Source organism: Cherax quadricarinatus, chromosome 8 (assembly GCF_038502225.1).
Source record: "Cherax quadricarinatus isolate ZL_2023a chromosome 8, ASM3850222v1, whole genome shotgun sequence".
Classification (NCBI taxonomy): Eukaryota; Metazoa; Arthropoda; class Malacostraca; order Decapoda; family Parastacidae; genus Cherax; species Cherax quadricarinatus.
In genome coordinates this window covers 6,100,388-6,116,123 of record NC_091299.1, presented here as the reverse complement: position 1 = coordinate 6,116,123, position 15,736 = coordinate 6,100,388, and positions in this window count along the sequence as shown.

Genomic DNA, 15,736 nt, shown 5'->3' with positions numbered 1-15,736 from the left:
AAAGCTTTAGTAACAAACATCATAGATGAAATATGGTGTAAAAATTTCAGGTAACATATACGATGGGTGAAAGTTTCAGTAATATTTCATGGGTGAAATTTTCAGTAACATACATCATGGCTGAAAGTTTCAGTAACATACCGTAGGTGAAAATTTCGGTAACATACATATTATGTGAAAGTTTCAGTAACATACATCATAGGTGAAAGTATCAGTAACATACACCATGGTTGAGTTTCAGTAACATACACTATGGGTGGAAGTTTTAAGTACCTGGAGTTTACCTGGAGAGAGTTCCGGGGGTCAACGCCCCCGCGGCCCGGTCTGTGACCAGGCCTCCTGGTGGATCAGAGCCTGATCAACCAGGCTGTTGCTGCTGGCTGCACGCAAACCAACGTACGAGCCACAGCCCGGCTGATCCGGAACTGACTTTAGGTGCTTGTCCAGTGCCAGCTTGAAGACTGCCAGGAGTCTGTTGGTAATCCCCCTTATGTGTGCTGGGAGGCAGTTGAACAGTCTCGGGCCCCTGACACTTATTGTATGGTCTCTTAACGTGCTAGTGACACCCCTGCTTTTCATTGGGGGGATGGTGCATCGTCTGCCAAGTCTTTTACTTTCGTAGTGAGTGATTTTCGTGTGCAAGTTCAGTACTAATCCCTCTAGGATTTTCCAGGTGTATATAATCATGTATCTCTCCCGCCTGCGTTCCAGGGAATACAGGTTTAGGAACCTCAAGCGCTCCCAATAATTGAGGTGTTTTATCTCCGTTATGTGTGCCGTGAAGGTTCTCTGTACATTTTCTAGGTCGGCAATTTCACCTGCCTTGAAAGGTGCTGTTAGTGTGCAGCAATATTCCAGCCTAGATAGAACAAGTGACCTGAAGAGTGTCATCATGGGCTTGGCCTCCCTAGTTTTGAAGGTTCTCATTATCCATCCTGTCATTTTTCTAGCAGATGCGATTGATACAATGTTATGGTCCTTGAAGGTGAGATCCTCCGACATGATCACTCCCAGGTCTTTGACGTTGGTGTTTCGCTCTATTTTGTGGCCAGAATTTGTTTTGTACTCTGATGAAGATTTAATTTCCTCATGTTTACCATATCTGAGTAATTGAAATTTCTCATCGTTGAACTTCATATTGTTTTCTGCAGCCCACTGAAAGATTTGGTTGATGTCCGCCTGGAGCTTTGGAGTGTCTGCAATGGAAGACACTGTCATGCAGATTCGGGTGTCATCTGCAAAGGAAGACACGGTACTGTGGCTGACATCCTTGTCTATGTCGGATATGAGGATGAGGAACAAGATGGGAGCGAGTACTGTGCCTTGTGGAACAGAGCTTTTCACCGTAGCTGCCTCGGACTTTACTCTGTTGACGACTACTCTCTGTGTTCTGTTAGTGAGGAAATTATAGATCCATCGACCGACTTTTCCTGTTATTCCTTTAGCACGCATTTTGTGCGCTATTACGCCATGGTCACACTTGTCGAAGGCTTTTGCAAAGTCTGTATATATTACATCTGCATTCTTTTTGTCTTCTAGTGCATTTAGGACCTTGTCGTAGTGATCCAATAGTTGAGACAGACAGGAGCGACCTGTTCTAAACTCATGTTGCCCTGGGATGTGTAACTGATGGGTTTCTAGATGGGTGGTGATCTTGCTTCTTAGGACCCTTTCAAAGATTTTTATGATATGGGATGTTAGTGCTATTGGTCTGTAGTTCTTTGCTGTTGCTTTACTGCCCCCTTTGTGGAGTGGGGCTATGTCTGTTGTTTTTAGTAACTGTGGGACGACCCCCGTGTCCATGCTCCCTCTCCATAGGATGGAAAAGGCTCGTGATAGGGGCTTCTTGCAGTTCTTGATGAACACAGAGTTCCATGAGTCTGGCCCTGGGGCAGAGTGCATGGGCATGTCATTTATCGCCTGTTCGAAGTCATTTGGCGTCAGGATAACATCGGATAGGCTTGTGTTAATCAAATTTTGTGGCTCTCTCATAAAAAATTCATTTTGATCTTCGACTCTCAGTCTGGTTAGCGGCTTGCTAAAAACTGAGTCACATTGGGACTTGAGTAGCTCACTCATTTCCTTGCTGTCATCTGTGTAGGACCCATCTTGTTTAAATAGGGGCCCAATACTGGACGTTGTTCTCGATTTTGATTTGGCATAGAAGAAATACTTTGGGTTTCTTTCGATTTCATTTATGGCTTTTAGTTCTTCCCGCGATTCCTGACTCCTAAGTAACATACAACATGGGTGAAAATTTCAAGTCTATATGATGAGAAGCTCTCAAGGTATTGCGCAGAAATCTCAGTGGGGAAAAAATAAAAAATCACTGAATGGTTCCTGATTTTGGGGACAAAAGTTAATTATTTTGTAGATATGTTCATAAACGAAGTGTGATCATGATGGGAGGGTGATGAACTTTCTCTCATGGACACAACACATGACAAGATCACGTGGTTGCTCTTCCTTACTGACTAAAACTTGTGTAGGAAATTATGGGGGGCATAACTCAGCAACAATTTATTGTACTTACCAATGTTAGTTGTACCTCAGAGCTTGGTGGGGTTTCAGAGACACTGGGCTGCACTATGCCTCTCGTTCCCGTCAAGGAAGGTTCCTTGTTGTTGGTGAGGGGCTCTTGATTTAGGGAATTGGATCTGTGCTCCAGTTCCCCGAATTAAGCCTGAATGCCTTCCACATCCCCCCCCCAGGCGCTGTATAATCCTCCGGGTTTAGCTCTTCCCCTTGATTAACATAACATATGCCTCTCCTCCGAGAGCCACACACACTTTCCCACCCACGAAGTCGGGCCTATCAAGTATTAACAACATAAAATTTAATACCAGTAATTTTGGTAAATTACAAGATATTGAGTGGACTGTATGATGGTTTGTGATTTGAAAGGAGGGAGGGGGGTTCTGTTGAGTATACAGCATTTTACTAAAAATATATGCATATATAAATAGAAAGAGAGGAAAATTTAACCTGAGCACTCACCATTTAATTACTGGATCACAGTTATTATTTGTGGAATATACCCTAACAGCTAGAATTGACGATGGCCAATGCAAAACTACTGTACGTTATAGGTAAGCATCACTTAGCTAAGGTGTGCTGCTGGGAAAAATCTGAGTCCTCTATTTTTCCATCCTTGTTGCCGAAATGTAGAGGTTTTCCACTATTATCCCAGTTCTTTAGTGGGGAACATGTCAACAATTTCTAAATTATGGATTGAGGTCAATATATACCAATTTGACCTCGATGCTGCCAGATCACATTACGCAAAATATTACAACCAATGCTCCCAGATTTTTCATTATATTGTCCTCTTGTCTGTAACACTCTGCTGCCACTGCACAACCTCCTTCATACAAAATATCTTGAAGGGTCAGATCAGCATCACTTTTTTAATATGCAATTATTATATTATTCATATTTACACATGCTGAATTTAAGAAAATTATAAACAAAAAATTGTAATAAAGTTGGTAGAATTACCGACAATATGTAAAGTAAAAGGACACAAGTGCAACTAATGTGACATTTATTGTGGCAACGTTTCGCTCTCCAGGAGCTTTATCAAGCTCCTGGAGAGCGAAACGTTGCCACAATAAATGTCACATTAGTTGCACTTGTGTCCTTTTACTTTACAAACAAAAAATTGCCAAAACTTGTACGAACAACAAAATGCATGTGTCATTGTTTTTGTTTGCTTTCATATCATCCTGGTGAGAATTAAATGACTTAGCATGTACAATGAGAATAATGAAGACGACACTGTTGTTTTGTGGCCATGAGGACGACACTATCTTGTATTGTGGCCATGAGGACGGCACTATATTGTGTTGTGGCCATGTGCACGACACTACAGTAGTGTGCATATTAACCCTTTGACTGTTTTCGACGTATAAATACGTCTTACGAGCCAATGTTTCTGACGTATATATACTCAATAATTCTAGCAGCTTCAAATCAAGTGGGAGAAAGCTGGTAGGCCCACATGTGAGAGAATGGGTCTGTGTGGTCAGTGTGCACCACATAAAAAAAATCCTGCAGCACACATTGCGTAATGAGAAAAAAAAAAACTCGGATCGTTTTTTTGGAATAAAACGCCGACTTTGAGGTGTATTTTCGTATAGTATTTATCGTTGTATTCGCGTTTTCATGGTCTTAGGTGATAAAATGGAAAACATATTACAGAAATAGAGATGATTTTCATTACTTTTACGATGAAAACGACCTTGAAACTGAGCTCAAAGTAGCGGAAATGTTCGATTTTTACCAATGTTCAAGAGTAAATAAATCACACCACACGTCCAATACACGTCAACTGGGGAGTCTAATATTCTTTCACTAGTGCACTGATATTATTTATACCATTTTTACAATAATGCAGTCGTCTGCATAACAGTAAATTTTGTATTTTTTTGTATGAATAAAAAATCAAAATAGAAAGCAATAATAATATAAGAGGGGCCTAGAGATGTGACTAATGAACAGAGCATATGTTATTTTAGTGCCACGAATGTCTACCTTGTTTATTCTGGACCCTATTTTGAAATTGGCATCTTTTTTATTTTGTGTGAAATTGGCCAAATTGCCAATTTCTGACCACCATATTGGGTAGTCCAAATTAGTAAATGGGAGGTTTCTTGTACTCAGCTGATAGATAAAATGGAGTTCTAAAGAAATAGCTATGAGTTTGGTCAACTGGAACAAAGGAATTGGCTGAAAATAGGGCTCAAAGTCGGCGAAATCGCCGATACGCATATGTCGCCGAGACCGCTAACTTCGCGGGAGCATAATTCCACGAGTTTTCGACCAAATTTCGAACTTTTGGTGTCATTACCATCGGGAAAAGATTCTCTATCATTTCATAAGAAAAAATAATTTTTTTTTCAAAAATTGAGCGACATAGAATGACAGTTTCAGAGAGGGACCTGAAACAGTCAAAGGGTTAACGGGGACATCGATGATATGAGACATTTATTTAAAAACAAATGTTTATTTGAAAAATACACTGCAATGACGTGCTAAATAATTGATTTAATAAGAGATATGACTACCTTTTGCTTTTATATCCACTGTCCCGCTGCACTCCATGCCCTAATAATCATCCCAATACCCCTGCATCCTTCCATCCCCTGCTGCACTGTATGACCCATGTAGGTTTAGCGATTCTTTTTTATTATAATACCGGTTCCCTGAATTGATCCTGAATACCTTCCACCTCCCCCCCATGCGCTGTATACTCCTACGGGTTTAGCGCTCCCCATGATTATATAATTTTTATTATAATTGCTTTTATAAGCATTGCTACACACTTTGGCGTAGACTCGACACCATTTATATCAAACAAATGTTAAACCTAACTTTGCAGTAATAACACCAGGAGGCAGCTCTGATGAAAACTCACACTCACGCGAGCTTTTAAATCTCTGCACAAAATTCAATTTAAACCAGCAAATAATAGAGCCTACTAGACTGGAGAATACACTAGACCTCATCTTCACTAACAATGATGATCTGATAAGAAATATCACCATATCAAAAACAATATACTCAGATCACAACATAATTGAGGTTCAGTCATGTATGCGCGGAGCCCCAGACCGACATAATGAGATTAGTCACGAGGGAGCATTCACCAAATTCAACTTCAATAACAAAAACATAAAGTGGGACCAAGTAAACCAAGTCCTAACCGATATAAGCTGGGAAGATATACTAAGCAACACAGACCCCAACTTATGCCTAGAACAGATTAACTCGGTGGCACTCGATGTATGCACAAGGCTTATTCCTCTAAGAAAAAGGAGGAGTAGATGTAAAACAGAAAGAGACAGGCGCTCCCTTTACAGGCGACGGAAAAGAATAACAGAGCGGCTAAAAGAGGTCAATATATCTGAAATGCGTAGGGAGACACTGGTCAGAGAAATAGCAAGCATCGAACTTAAGCTAAAAGAATCCTTTAGGAGTCAGGAATCGCGGGAAGAACTAAAAGCCATAAATGAAATCGAAAGAAACCCAAAGTATTTCTTCTCCTATGCCAAATCAAAATCGAGAACAACGTCCAGTATTGGGCCCCTACTTAAACAAGATGGGTCCTACACAGATGACAGCAAGGAAATGAGTGAGCTACTCAAGTCCCAATATGACTCAGTTTTTAGCAAGCCGCTAACCAGACTGAGAGTCGAAGATCAAAATGAATTTTTTATGAGAGAGCCACAAAATTTGATTAACACAAGCCTATCCGATGTTATCCTGACGCCAAATGACTTCGAACAGGCGATAAATGACATGCCCATGCACTCTGCCCCAGGGCCAGACTCGTGGAACTCTGTGTTCATCAAGAACTGCAAGAAGCCCCTATCACGAGCTTTTACCATCCTATGGAGAGGGAGCATGGACACGGGGGTCGTCCCACAGTTACTAAAAACAACAGACATAGCCCCACTCCACAAAGGGGGCAGTAAAGCAACAGCAAAGAACTACAGACCAATAGCACTAACATCCCATATCATAAAAATCTTTGAAAGGGTCCTAAGAAGCAAGATCACCACGCATCTAGAAACCCATCAGTTACACAACCCAGGGCAACATGGGTTTAGAACAGGTCGCTCCTGTCTGTCTCAACTATTGGACCACTACGACAAGGTCCTAAATGCACTAGAAGACAAAAAGAATGCAGATGTAATATATACAGACTTTGCAAAAGCCTTCGACAAGTGTGACCATGGCGTAATAGCGCACAAAATGCGTGCTAAAGGAATAACAGGAAAAGTCGGTCGATGGATCTATAATTTCCTCACTAACAGAACACAGAGAGTAGTCGTCAACAGAGTAAAGTCCGAGGCAGCTACGGTGAAAAGCTCTGTTCCACAAGGCACAGTACTCGCTCCCATCTTGTTCCTCATCCTTATATCCGACATAGACAAGGATGTCAGCCACAGCACCGTGTCTTCCTTTGCAGATGACACCCGAATCTGCATGACAGTGTCTTCCATTGCAGACACTGCAAAGCTCCAGGCGGACATCAACCAAATCTTTCAGTGGGCTGCAGAAAACAATATGAAGTTCAACGATGAGAAATTTCAATTACTCAGATATGGTAAACATGAGGAAATTAAATCTTCATCAGAGTACAAAACAAATTCTGGCCACAAAATAGAGCGAAACACCAACGTCAAAGACCTGGGAGTGATCATGTCGGAGGATCTCACCTTCAAGGACCATAACATTGTATCAATCGCATCTGCTAGAAAAATGACAGGATGGATAATGAGAACCTTCAAAACTAGGGAGGCCAAGCCCATGATGACACTCTTCAGGTCACTTGTTCTATCTAGGCTGGAATATTGCTGCACACTAACAGCACCTTTCAAGGCAGGTGAAATTGCCGACCTAGAAAATGTACATTATTATTATTATAATCAAGGGGGAAGCGCTAAACCCGGAGGATTATACAGCGCCTGGGGGGGGGGATGTGGAAGGCATTCAGGCTTAATTCGGGGAACTGGAGCACAGATCCAATTCTCTAAATCAAGAGCCCCTCACCAACATCAAGGAACCTTCCTTGAGGGGTAGAAAATGTACAGAGAACTTTCACGGCGCGCATAACGGAGATAAAACACCTCAATTATTGGGAGTGCTTGAGGTTCCTAAACCTGTATTCCCTGGAACGCAGGAGGGAGAGATACATGACTATATACACCTGGAAAATCCTAGAGGGACTAGTACCGAACTTGCACACGAAAATCACTCATTACGAAAGCAAAAGACTTGGCAGACGATGCACCATCCCCCCAATGAAAAGCAGGGGTGTCACTAGCACGTTAAGAGACCATACAATAAGTGTCAGGGGCCCGAGACTGTTCAACTGCCTCCCAGCACACATAAGGGGGATTACCAACAGACCCCTGGCAGTCTTCAAGCTGGCACTGGACAAGCACCTAAAGTCAGTTCCGGATCAGCCGGGCTGTGGCTCGTATGTTGGTTTGCGTGCAGCCAGCAGCAACAGCCTGGTTGATCAGGCTCTGATCCACCAGGAGGCCTGGTCTCAGACCGGGCCGCGGGGGCGTTGACCCCCGGAACTCTCTCCAGGTAAACTCCAGGTACCTAACAGAATACTCCATTCTACTGAATGAACAGCAATGCATGCAACCATAGGACCTGTCTTTGTAATACTCATTTGTATTTTATAGTTATCTGTTTACAATAATGTCTTAACACTGATTTCATCATTGCTTAGTTAATCTTAAGTTAATTGTAAGCCAGCCCGTAATGCTATGCATACAAGTGGCTTTGGCATGCTGCTCTTACCTGTATTTTTTTGTACCTCTGCATGTATGCTAAATTTCTAAATAAATAAATAAATAAAAGTTCTTCGTCGTGGTACCAGGTCCTAATAACAGCAGCAATTAGCTTCTCCACAGTTGAACAGTCCTGTTTCGCGATCCTACGTTTGATTATTGCCCATAGGTTCTCGATTGGGTTGAGTTCAAGAGAGTTTCCAGGCCAATTTAGAGCGCTTAGCCTACTCTCTTCGAAGAATGTCAGCGTTTTTCTGAAAGTGTGGCATGGAGCAAGATTCTGCTGCAAAATGCCTTCTCCATCAGGAAAGTCTCTATCCACAATGGAAAGTAAATGAGTTGCCAGAAATGTTGTGTGTTTGTCACTGTTCATCGCTCACTCAACACTAACAGTAAAACTACCCCAAAACATCTTCTTAGGTGGTCCCCCAGTGATATTTTCAAAAAGGAAGATGTGGAAAATGACATTTATCTGAATGTATCATTATGTACATAACAGTAGATGAACAAAGATAATTATTATTTATCAGTTAGACAAGTAGGAATTTGGGACACCTAGGTTGCAAAAAATGTCCCCCTTTGATACCTACCACTGTCATATCCACAAGTTGCTCTTGACCCATTAATTACAAATGAAATATGTATCACCAGGAATGCTGGTAAATATATAAATTTGTGGACTGTATATTAAAATTAATAAAGGATTATATATATACACAATTTACATAACAGAAGGAGAATATCTTAATATTACTCACCAATTTGACTGGAGATTAATGTGTATCATACTCAGAAAACCTCATTCTAACTAAATTTATGAAAATAATACTGGCCAGAATTATAACACAAATCTATATAGCTTATCTAAGGTTCCTGGAGCTGTCTTGTCCAGTCGTCTGATACCTCGTTATGCAGGAATGCACATCCAACAATTTCGGCTCCTGTTTGAGAGGTGTCAGCCCAATTTTAACCTCTAGAGCACGAAAAATTCTTCCCATTACACTAACGTTTCTAATCCAAATTCAAACAACAATGGCGAGTGTCTCTTGCGCATGCGCAGAGCCTCCCTGTCGGCTCCATTCTCTTCTTTTAAAAATACACTTTTAATCAGGTTTATTTACACAGCATAATATTGGGAAATTATTTTCCACAGAAGAAAAATAATGACAACAGGCAACAGTTCATCATATGTGATGTAATAACATACTATAATTACAAACTTACAGCAGTAACTGCGAACACTTTTCACTTCATCTCTGGAGGCCCTCCAGCTGGCAGAGGACCCTGGGCTGCAGCTCCTGAAACCCATGCCTTAATCTGGCCCTGTATTGAATGTGTCCATTTCGAAGAGGTTCGCCTTTGCTCCATCTCACTACCACTGATCTGTACCCATGTACTCAAAATGCGCCTCATCTAAAAATATAGATTTTCTCCATTCATCTGTTATCCATCCCTTATGATCAAGTGCCCACCGCAGCAGTCTTTTCTTCATAGCAGCAATCAATAATTGTTTCTTTGCCGGCTTTCTGGCAGTTCTGCTAACTTCAAGGAGCTTTCGTCGAACAGTTGAATAATCAACCTTTACGTCACCTGAAGCCAAATCTCTTTGTATATCCATGCTGGTTTTCTTGAGATCCTTCACACTACTTTTATAACCTTATCATCGAGAGATGTTGTCTTGTGTTTTCTTCCACATCTTCCCTGACGCAGTGCTCCACAATCACCAGTGACGTCAGCTCTCTTCAGAATCCGACCAACAGCTGGCTATGCTAGGCTCGAAAGGAGAAGGTTAAAAACCTTTCTTTTTTTTTTTTACTAATTATCCAATTTCAATGAAATTCTTACTGTGATTTAAAATCCTCTGGGATTTTCCAAGTGTATATTATCATGGATCTTTTTCGCCTGCATTCCAGGGAGTACAAATCAAGGGACCTCAAGCATTCCTAGTAATTTAGGTGCTTTTTCGTATTTATCTGTCATGAAAGTTCTCTATACACTCTCTACGTCAGCAATTTCATCTGCCTTGAAGGAGGCAGTTACATAGTGTACAGTAGTATTCCACCCTAAAGATAGCAAAGTGATTTGAAGAGAATCATCATGGGCCTGGTATCCCTAGTTTTGAAGGTTCTTATTATCCATCCTATCATTTTTCTAGGTGATGAGGTAGATACATTATTGTGGTCTTTGTAGTGACTTTTGCCTCAAAAGATAGAAAGAAAAAATAATAATGCCTTATTTTAAAGGGTATAATACAAAAAAGATTTAGCAAAATTGGCAAGATGTACGATGTTCTACTTGAGAGATGAAAGATAAAGGTCTAGATAAGAACACAACAAGCTTTTGAGCGAGATGTCAATAGACTGCATCATAAAAAATGTTGAAGTTTCTCTCTTTTTTTTAAGATTTTTTTGGGGAAAAATGAATAAAAAAATAGTAAAGTATATTGCAAATCCCAGGTTGTCCCATTCTAAACCATGCAAAAATCTTGGCATTCTGTCAAACAGTTTTTGCAAAACCATTAGTGAAAAGTCAGTAACTTATTCCCGAGAAAGAAATTCCATTTTCTGTAAAATTCTACGGACATGGCGCGCCAGATACAGATATCGACGCACCGTTCATCTCTACACTAGAAGGCAGTCCACAGGCGACTGAACAGCTCTCACTCTGTGCACTGATATGGAGTCGACAGACAAGATGCCATGCTGTATATTTCGAAAGAAACAATCATAAAAATAGAGTAAAAAAAAAACACAAATTAGCATCATGTCCTTTTGATGACAGCAAGAACAAAAAATTACATTTTTGGAAAAAGATGCTTAGAAATATGATAGAAACAACCTGATTGCATCATGTTGCCAGAATTATACACTATTTTTCTGTAAGAAAAAAAATCCATAATATTTCATTTTTCTTTTCCTGTCTGATGCTCAAATCATTGTTTTCTAAGATTGAGTTACAATACTTGCACTTTTCTTAGGTGTAACCTCCATCATGAATTTCAGAAGTAATCGTGAATTGAAGGGAAGAATGTGACAAAACCATATTCACTCAATGAGCATGCTTGCAGGAATAGCCTTACAGAGCAACAGCTGTTGTTCTGTAAGGCTATTCCTGCACTGAGGAAAGTCGCAGGGTAACGCCACAGTTGGATGGTTGCCAAAAGTGGGTAGCAAACTTTTCTGAAAAGTTAGTTTAATATGTTTATTATGCACCCCATACCCATCCTGTGGGCGGTAGTCAAAAGATTACAGAGGTACATAATTGGTCCAGGGACTGGACTCCAAAGTTTTGATAGCTGAGCAAGTTACAGAGGTAATGAACTCACAATTACAAAGGAAATGAACTCCAGGTAGGTCTTACCTGGAGTTTACCTGGAGAGAGTTTCGGGGGTCAACGCCCCCGCGGCCCGGTCTGTGACCAGGCCTCCTGGTGGATCAGCGCCTGATCAACCAGGCTGTTGCTGCTGGCTGCACGCAAACCAACGTACGAGCCACAGCCCGGCTGATCAGGAACTGACTTTAGGTGCTTGTCCAGTGCCAGCTTGAAGACTGCCAGGGGTCTGTTGGTAATCCCCCTTATGTGTGCTGGGAGGCAGTTGAACAGTCTCGGGCCCCTGACACTTATTGTATGGTCTCTTAACGTGCTAGTGACACCCCTGCTTTTCATTGGGGGGATGGTGCATCGTCTGCCAAGTCTTTTGCTTTCGTAGTGAGTGATTTTCGTGTGCAAGTTCGGTACTAGTCCCTCTAGGATTTTCCAGGTGTATATAATCATGTATCTCTCCCTCCTGCGTTCCAGGGAATACAGGTTTAGAAACCTCAAGCGCTCCCAGTAATTGAGGTGTTTTATCTCCGTTATGCGCGCCGTGAAAGTTCTCTGTACATTTTCTAGGTCGGCAATTTCACCTGCCTTGAAAGGTGCTGTCAGAGTGCAGCAATATTCCAGCCTAGATAGAACAAGTGACCTGAAGAGTGTCATCATGGGCTTGGCCTCCCTAGTTTTGAAGGTTCTCATTATCCATCCTGTCATTTTTCTAGCAGATGCGATTGATACAATGTTATGGTCCTTGAAGTTGAGATCCTCCGACATAATCACTCCCAGGTCTTTGACGTTGGTGTTTCGCTCTATTTTGTGGCCAGAATTTGTTTTGTACTTACCTGGAGTTTACCTGGAGAGAGTTCCGGGGGTCAACGCCCCCGCGGCCCGGTCTGAGACCAGGCCTCCTGGTGGATCAGAGCCTGATCAACCAGGCTGTTGCTGCTGGCTGCACGCAAACCAACATACGAGCCACAGCCCGGCTGATCCGGAACTGACTTTAGGTGCTTGTCCAGTGCCAGCTTGAAGACTGCCAGGGGTCTGTTGGTAATCCCCCTTATGTGTGCTGGGAGGCAGTTGAACAGTCTCGGGCCCCTGACACTTATTGTATGGTCTCTTAACGTGCTAGTGACACCCCTGCTTTTCATTGGGGGGATGGTGCATCGTCTGCCAAGTCTTTTGCTTTCGTAGTGGGTGATTTTCGTGTGCAAGTTCGGTACTAGTCCCTCTAGGATTTTCCAGGTGTATATAATCATGTATCTCTCCCTCCTGCGTTCCAGGGAATACAGGTTTAGGAACCTCAAGCGCTCCCAATAATTGAGGTGTTTTATCTCCGTTATGCGCGCCGTGAAAGTTCTCTGTACATTTTCTAGGTCGGCAATTTCACCTGCCTTGAAAGGTGCTGTTAGTGTGCAGCAATATTCCAGCCTAGATAGAACAAGTGACCTGAAGAGTGTCATCATGGGCTTGGCCTCCCTAGTTTTGAAGGTTCTCATTATCCATCCTGTCATTTTTCTAGCAGATGCGATTGATACAATGTTATGGTCCTTGAAGGTGAGATCCTCCGACATGATCACTCCCAGGTCTTTGACGTTGGTGTTTCGCTCTATTTTGTGGCCAGAATTTGTTTTGTACTCTGATGAAGATTTAATTTCCTCATGTTTACCATATCTGAGTAATTGAAATTTCTCATCGTTGAACTTCATATTGTTTTCTGCAGCCCACTGAAAGATTTGGTTGATGTCTGCCTGGAGCTTTGCAGTGTCTGCAATGGAAGACACTGTCATGCAGATTCGGGTGTCATCTGCAAAGGAAGACACGGTGCTGTGGCTGACATCCTTGTCTATGTCGGATATAAGGATGAGGAACAAGATGGGAGCGAGTACTGTGCCTTGTGGAACAGAGCTTTTCACCGTAGCTGCCTCGGACTTTACTCTGTTGACGACTACTCTCTGTGTTCTGTTAGTGAGGAAATTATAGATCCATCGACCGACTTTTCCTGTTATTCCTTTAGCGCGCATTTTGTGCGCTATTACGCCATGGTCACACTTGTCGAAGGCTTTTGCAAAGTCTGTATATATTACATCTGCATTCTTTTTGTCTTCTAGTGCATTTAGGACCTTGTCGTAGTGATCCAGTAGTTGATACAGACAGGAGCGACCTGTTCTAAACCCATGTTGCCCTGGGTTGTGTAACTGATGGGTTTCTAGATGGGTGGTGATCTTGCTTCTTAGGACCCTTTCAAAGATTTTTATGATATGGGATGTTAGTGCTATTGGTCTGTAGTTCTTTGCTGTTGCTTTACTGCCCCCTTTGTGGAGTGGGGCTATGTCTGTTGTTTTTAGTAACTGTGGGACGACCCCCGTGTCCATGCTCCCTCTCCATAGGATGGAAAAGGCTCGTGATAGGGGCTTCTTGCAGTTCTTGATGAACACAGAGTTCCATGAGTCTGGCCCTGGGGCAGAGTGCATGGGCATGTCATTTATCGCCTGTTCGAAGTCATTTGGCGTCGAAGTCATTTGGTCACAATCATGACAAGTTACAAAGGTATTTACAGATTTTTTGAAAAGAAAAGAATAAAATTTACTGTTGTCCTAATTAATTTGCACACTACTGTGTGTTGTAATGACCATGAGCACTACACTCAAATTCGAACACTTTATTTCTTTAATGCAGTATACAAATAATGTAGTTTACATGTAGTAAAATATTGCTAGGCACAAAAAAGCCACTAACATGCAGTGCATTTCAGGCAAACTAATCTTAGAACATAAATGCTACTTAAGAACTAGATGCAGATTATTAATTAGGAATTATTTAATGTACATAAAATGTAGAGTTAGCTAAATGAACAATAATAAAGTTTTAAAACTATGTATTAATACTTCAAACTAATTCAATGATCTTCAGTTCAGTAGGATTTCTTAAGCAGTTAACTACTATTATATTCACAATAAGAAAAGGTAGCGAGTGTACGAGATACAATTTTAGGTATGATTTGTTGTTTCAGATTGATTCGATGTCTTCAGTTTAATAAAATGATTGAACGAGATGGTGAGGATATAGGAAGCTGCTTAGTATCAGTGGAAACATAATGGAATAAGTAATTATTTTTTTATGGGGGTAATTAATTTTGTATAGAAGTCCGAGGAAGACTAGACGTAGAACAGGGACAGAGTTTGATGAACTGGTTTTGTTTGATATAGCATAATTTGGTTCAGTCAAGTTAGAGAGATTAGGTGCTTTTTAACAATAGCTCTAAAGTGATTAGTAGAGAGGAATTCTGTCGATGATTCGGACAATGAATTTCAGATCTTAGGGCTTTTCATGCGTATTGAGTTTTTGCATAGCATGAGTTGGACAGTAGGCATGTCAAAGAGGGTTTGTGTGTCTTGTGTTAAACCTGTGTGTTCTGTTGCAGCAGCAGCAACAACAACAACAACAACAACAACAACAACAACAACAACAACAACAACAACAACAACAACAACAACAACAACAACAACAACAACAACAACAACAACAATAATAATAATAATAATAATAATAATAATAATAATAATAATAATAATAATAAATAATATCTTTGTTTATTACAAGTACATGTATATGGTATACAGGCCTAGCTGACATCAATGACATACTATATAGAAAGCCGCTTGTTATGCTGAGCAGTTCGGGCAAATTAGGTCAGTTTTGTTCCAGGATGCGACCCACACCAGTCGACTAACACCCAGGTACCCATTTTGAACTGATTGGTGAACAGGGACGGGGACAGGCAGGTGTCTTATGGAAACACGCCCTATATATATATATATATATATATATATATATATATATATATATATATATATATATATATATATATATATATATATATATATATATATATATATATATATACATATATATATATATATATATATATATATATATATATATATATATATATATATATATATATATATATATATATATACATATTTTTTTTTTTCAACAAGTCGGCCGTCTCCCACCGAGGCAGGGTGACCCAAAAAGAAAGAAAATCCCAAAAAGAAAATACTTTCACCATTCAACTCTTTCACCTCACTCACACATAATCACTGTTT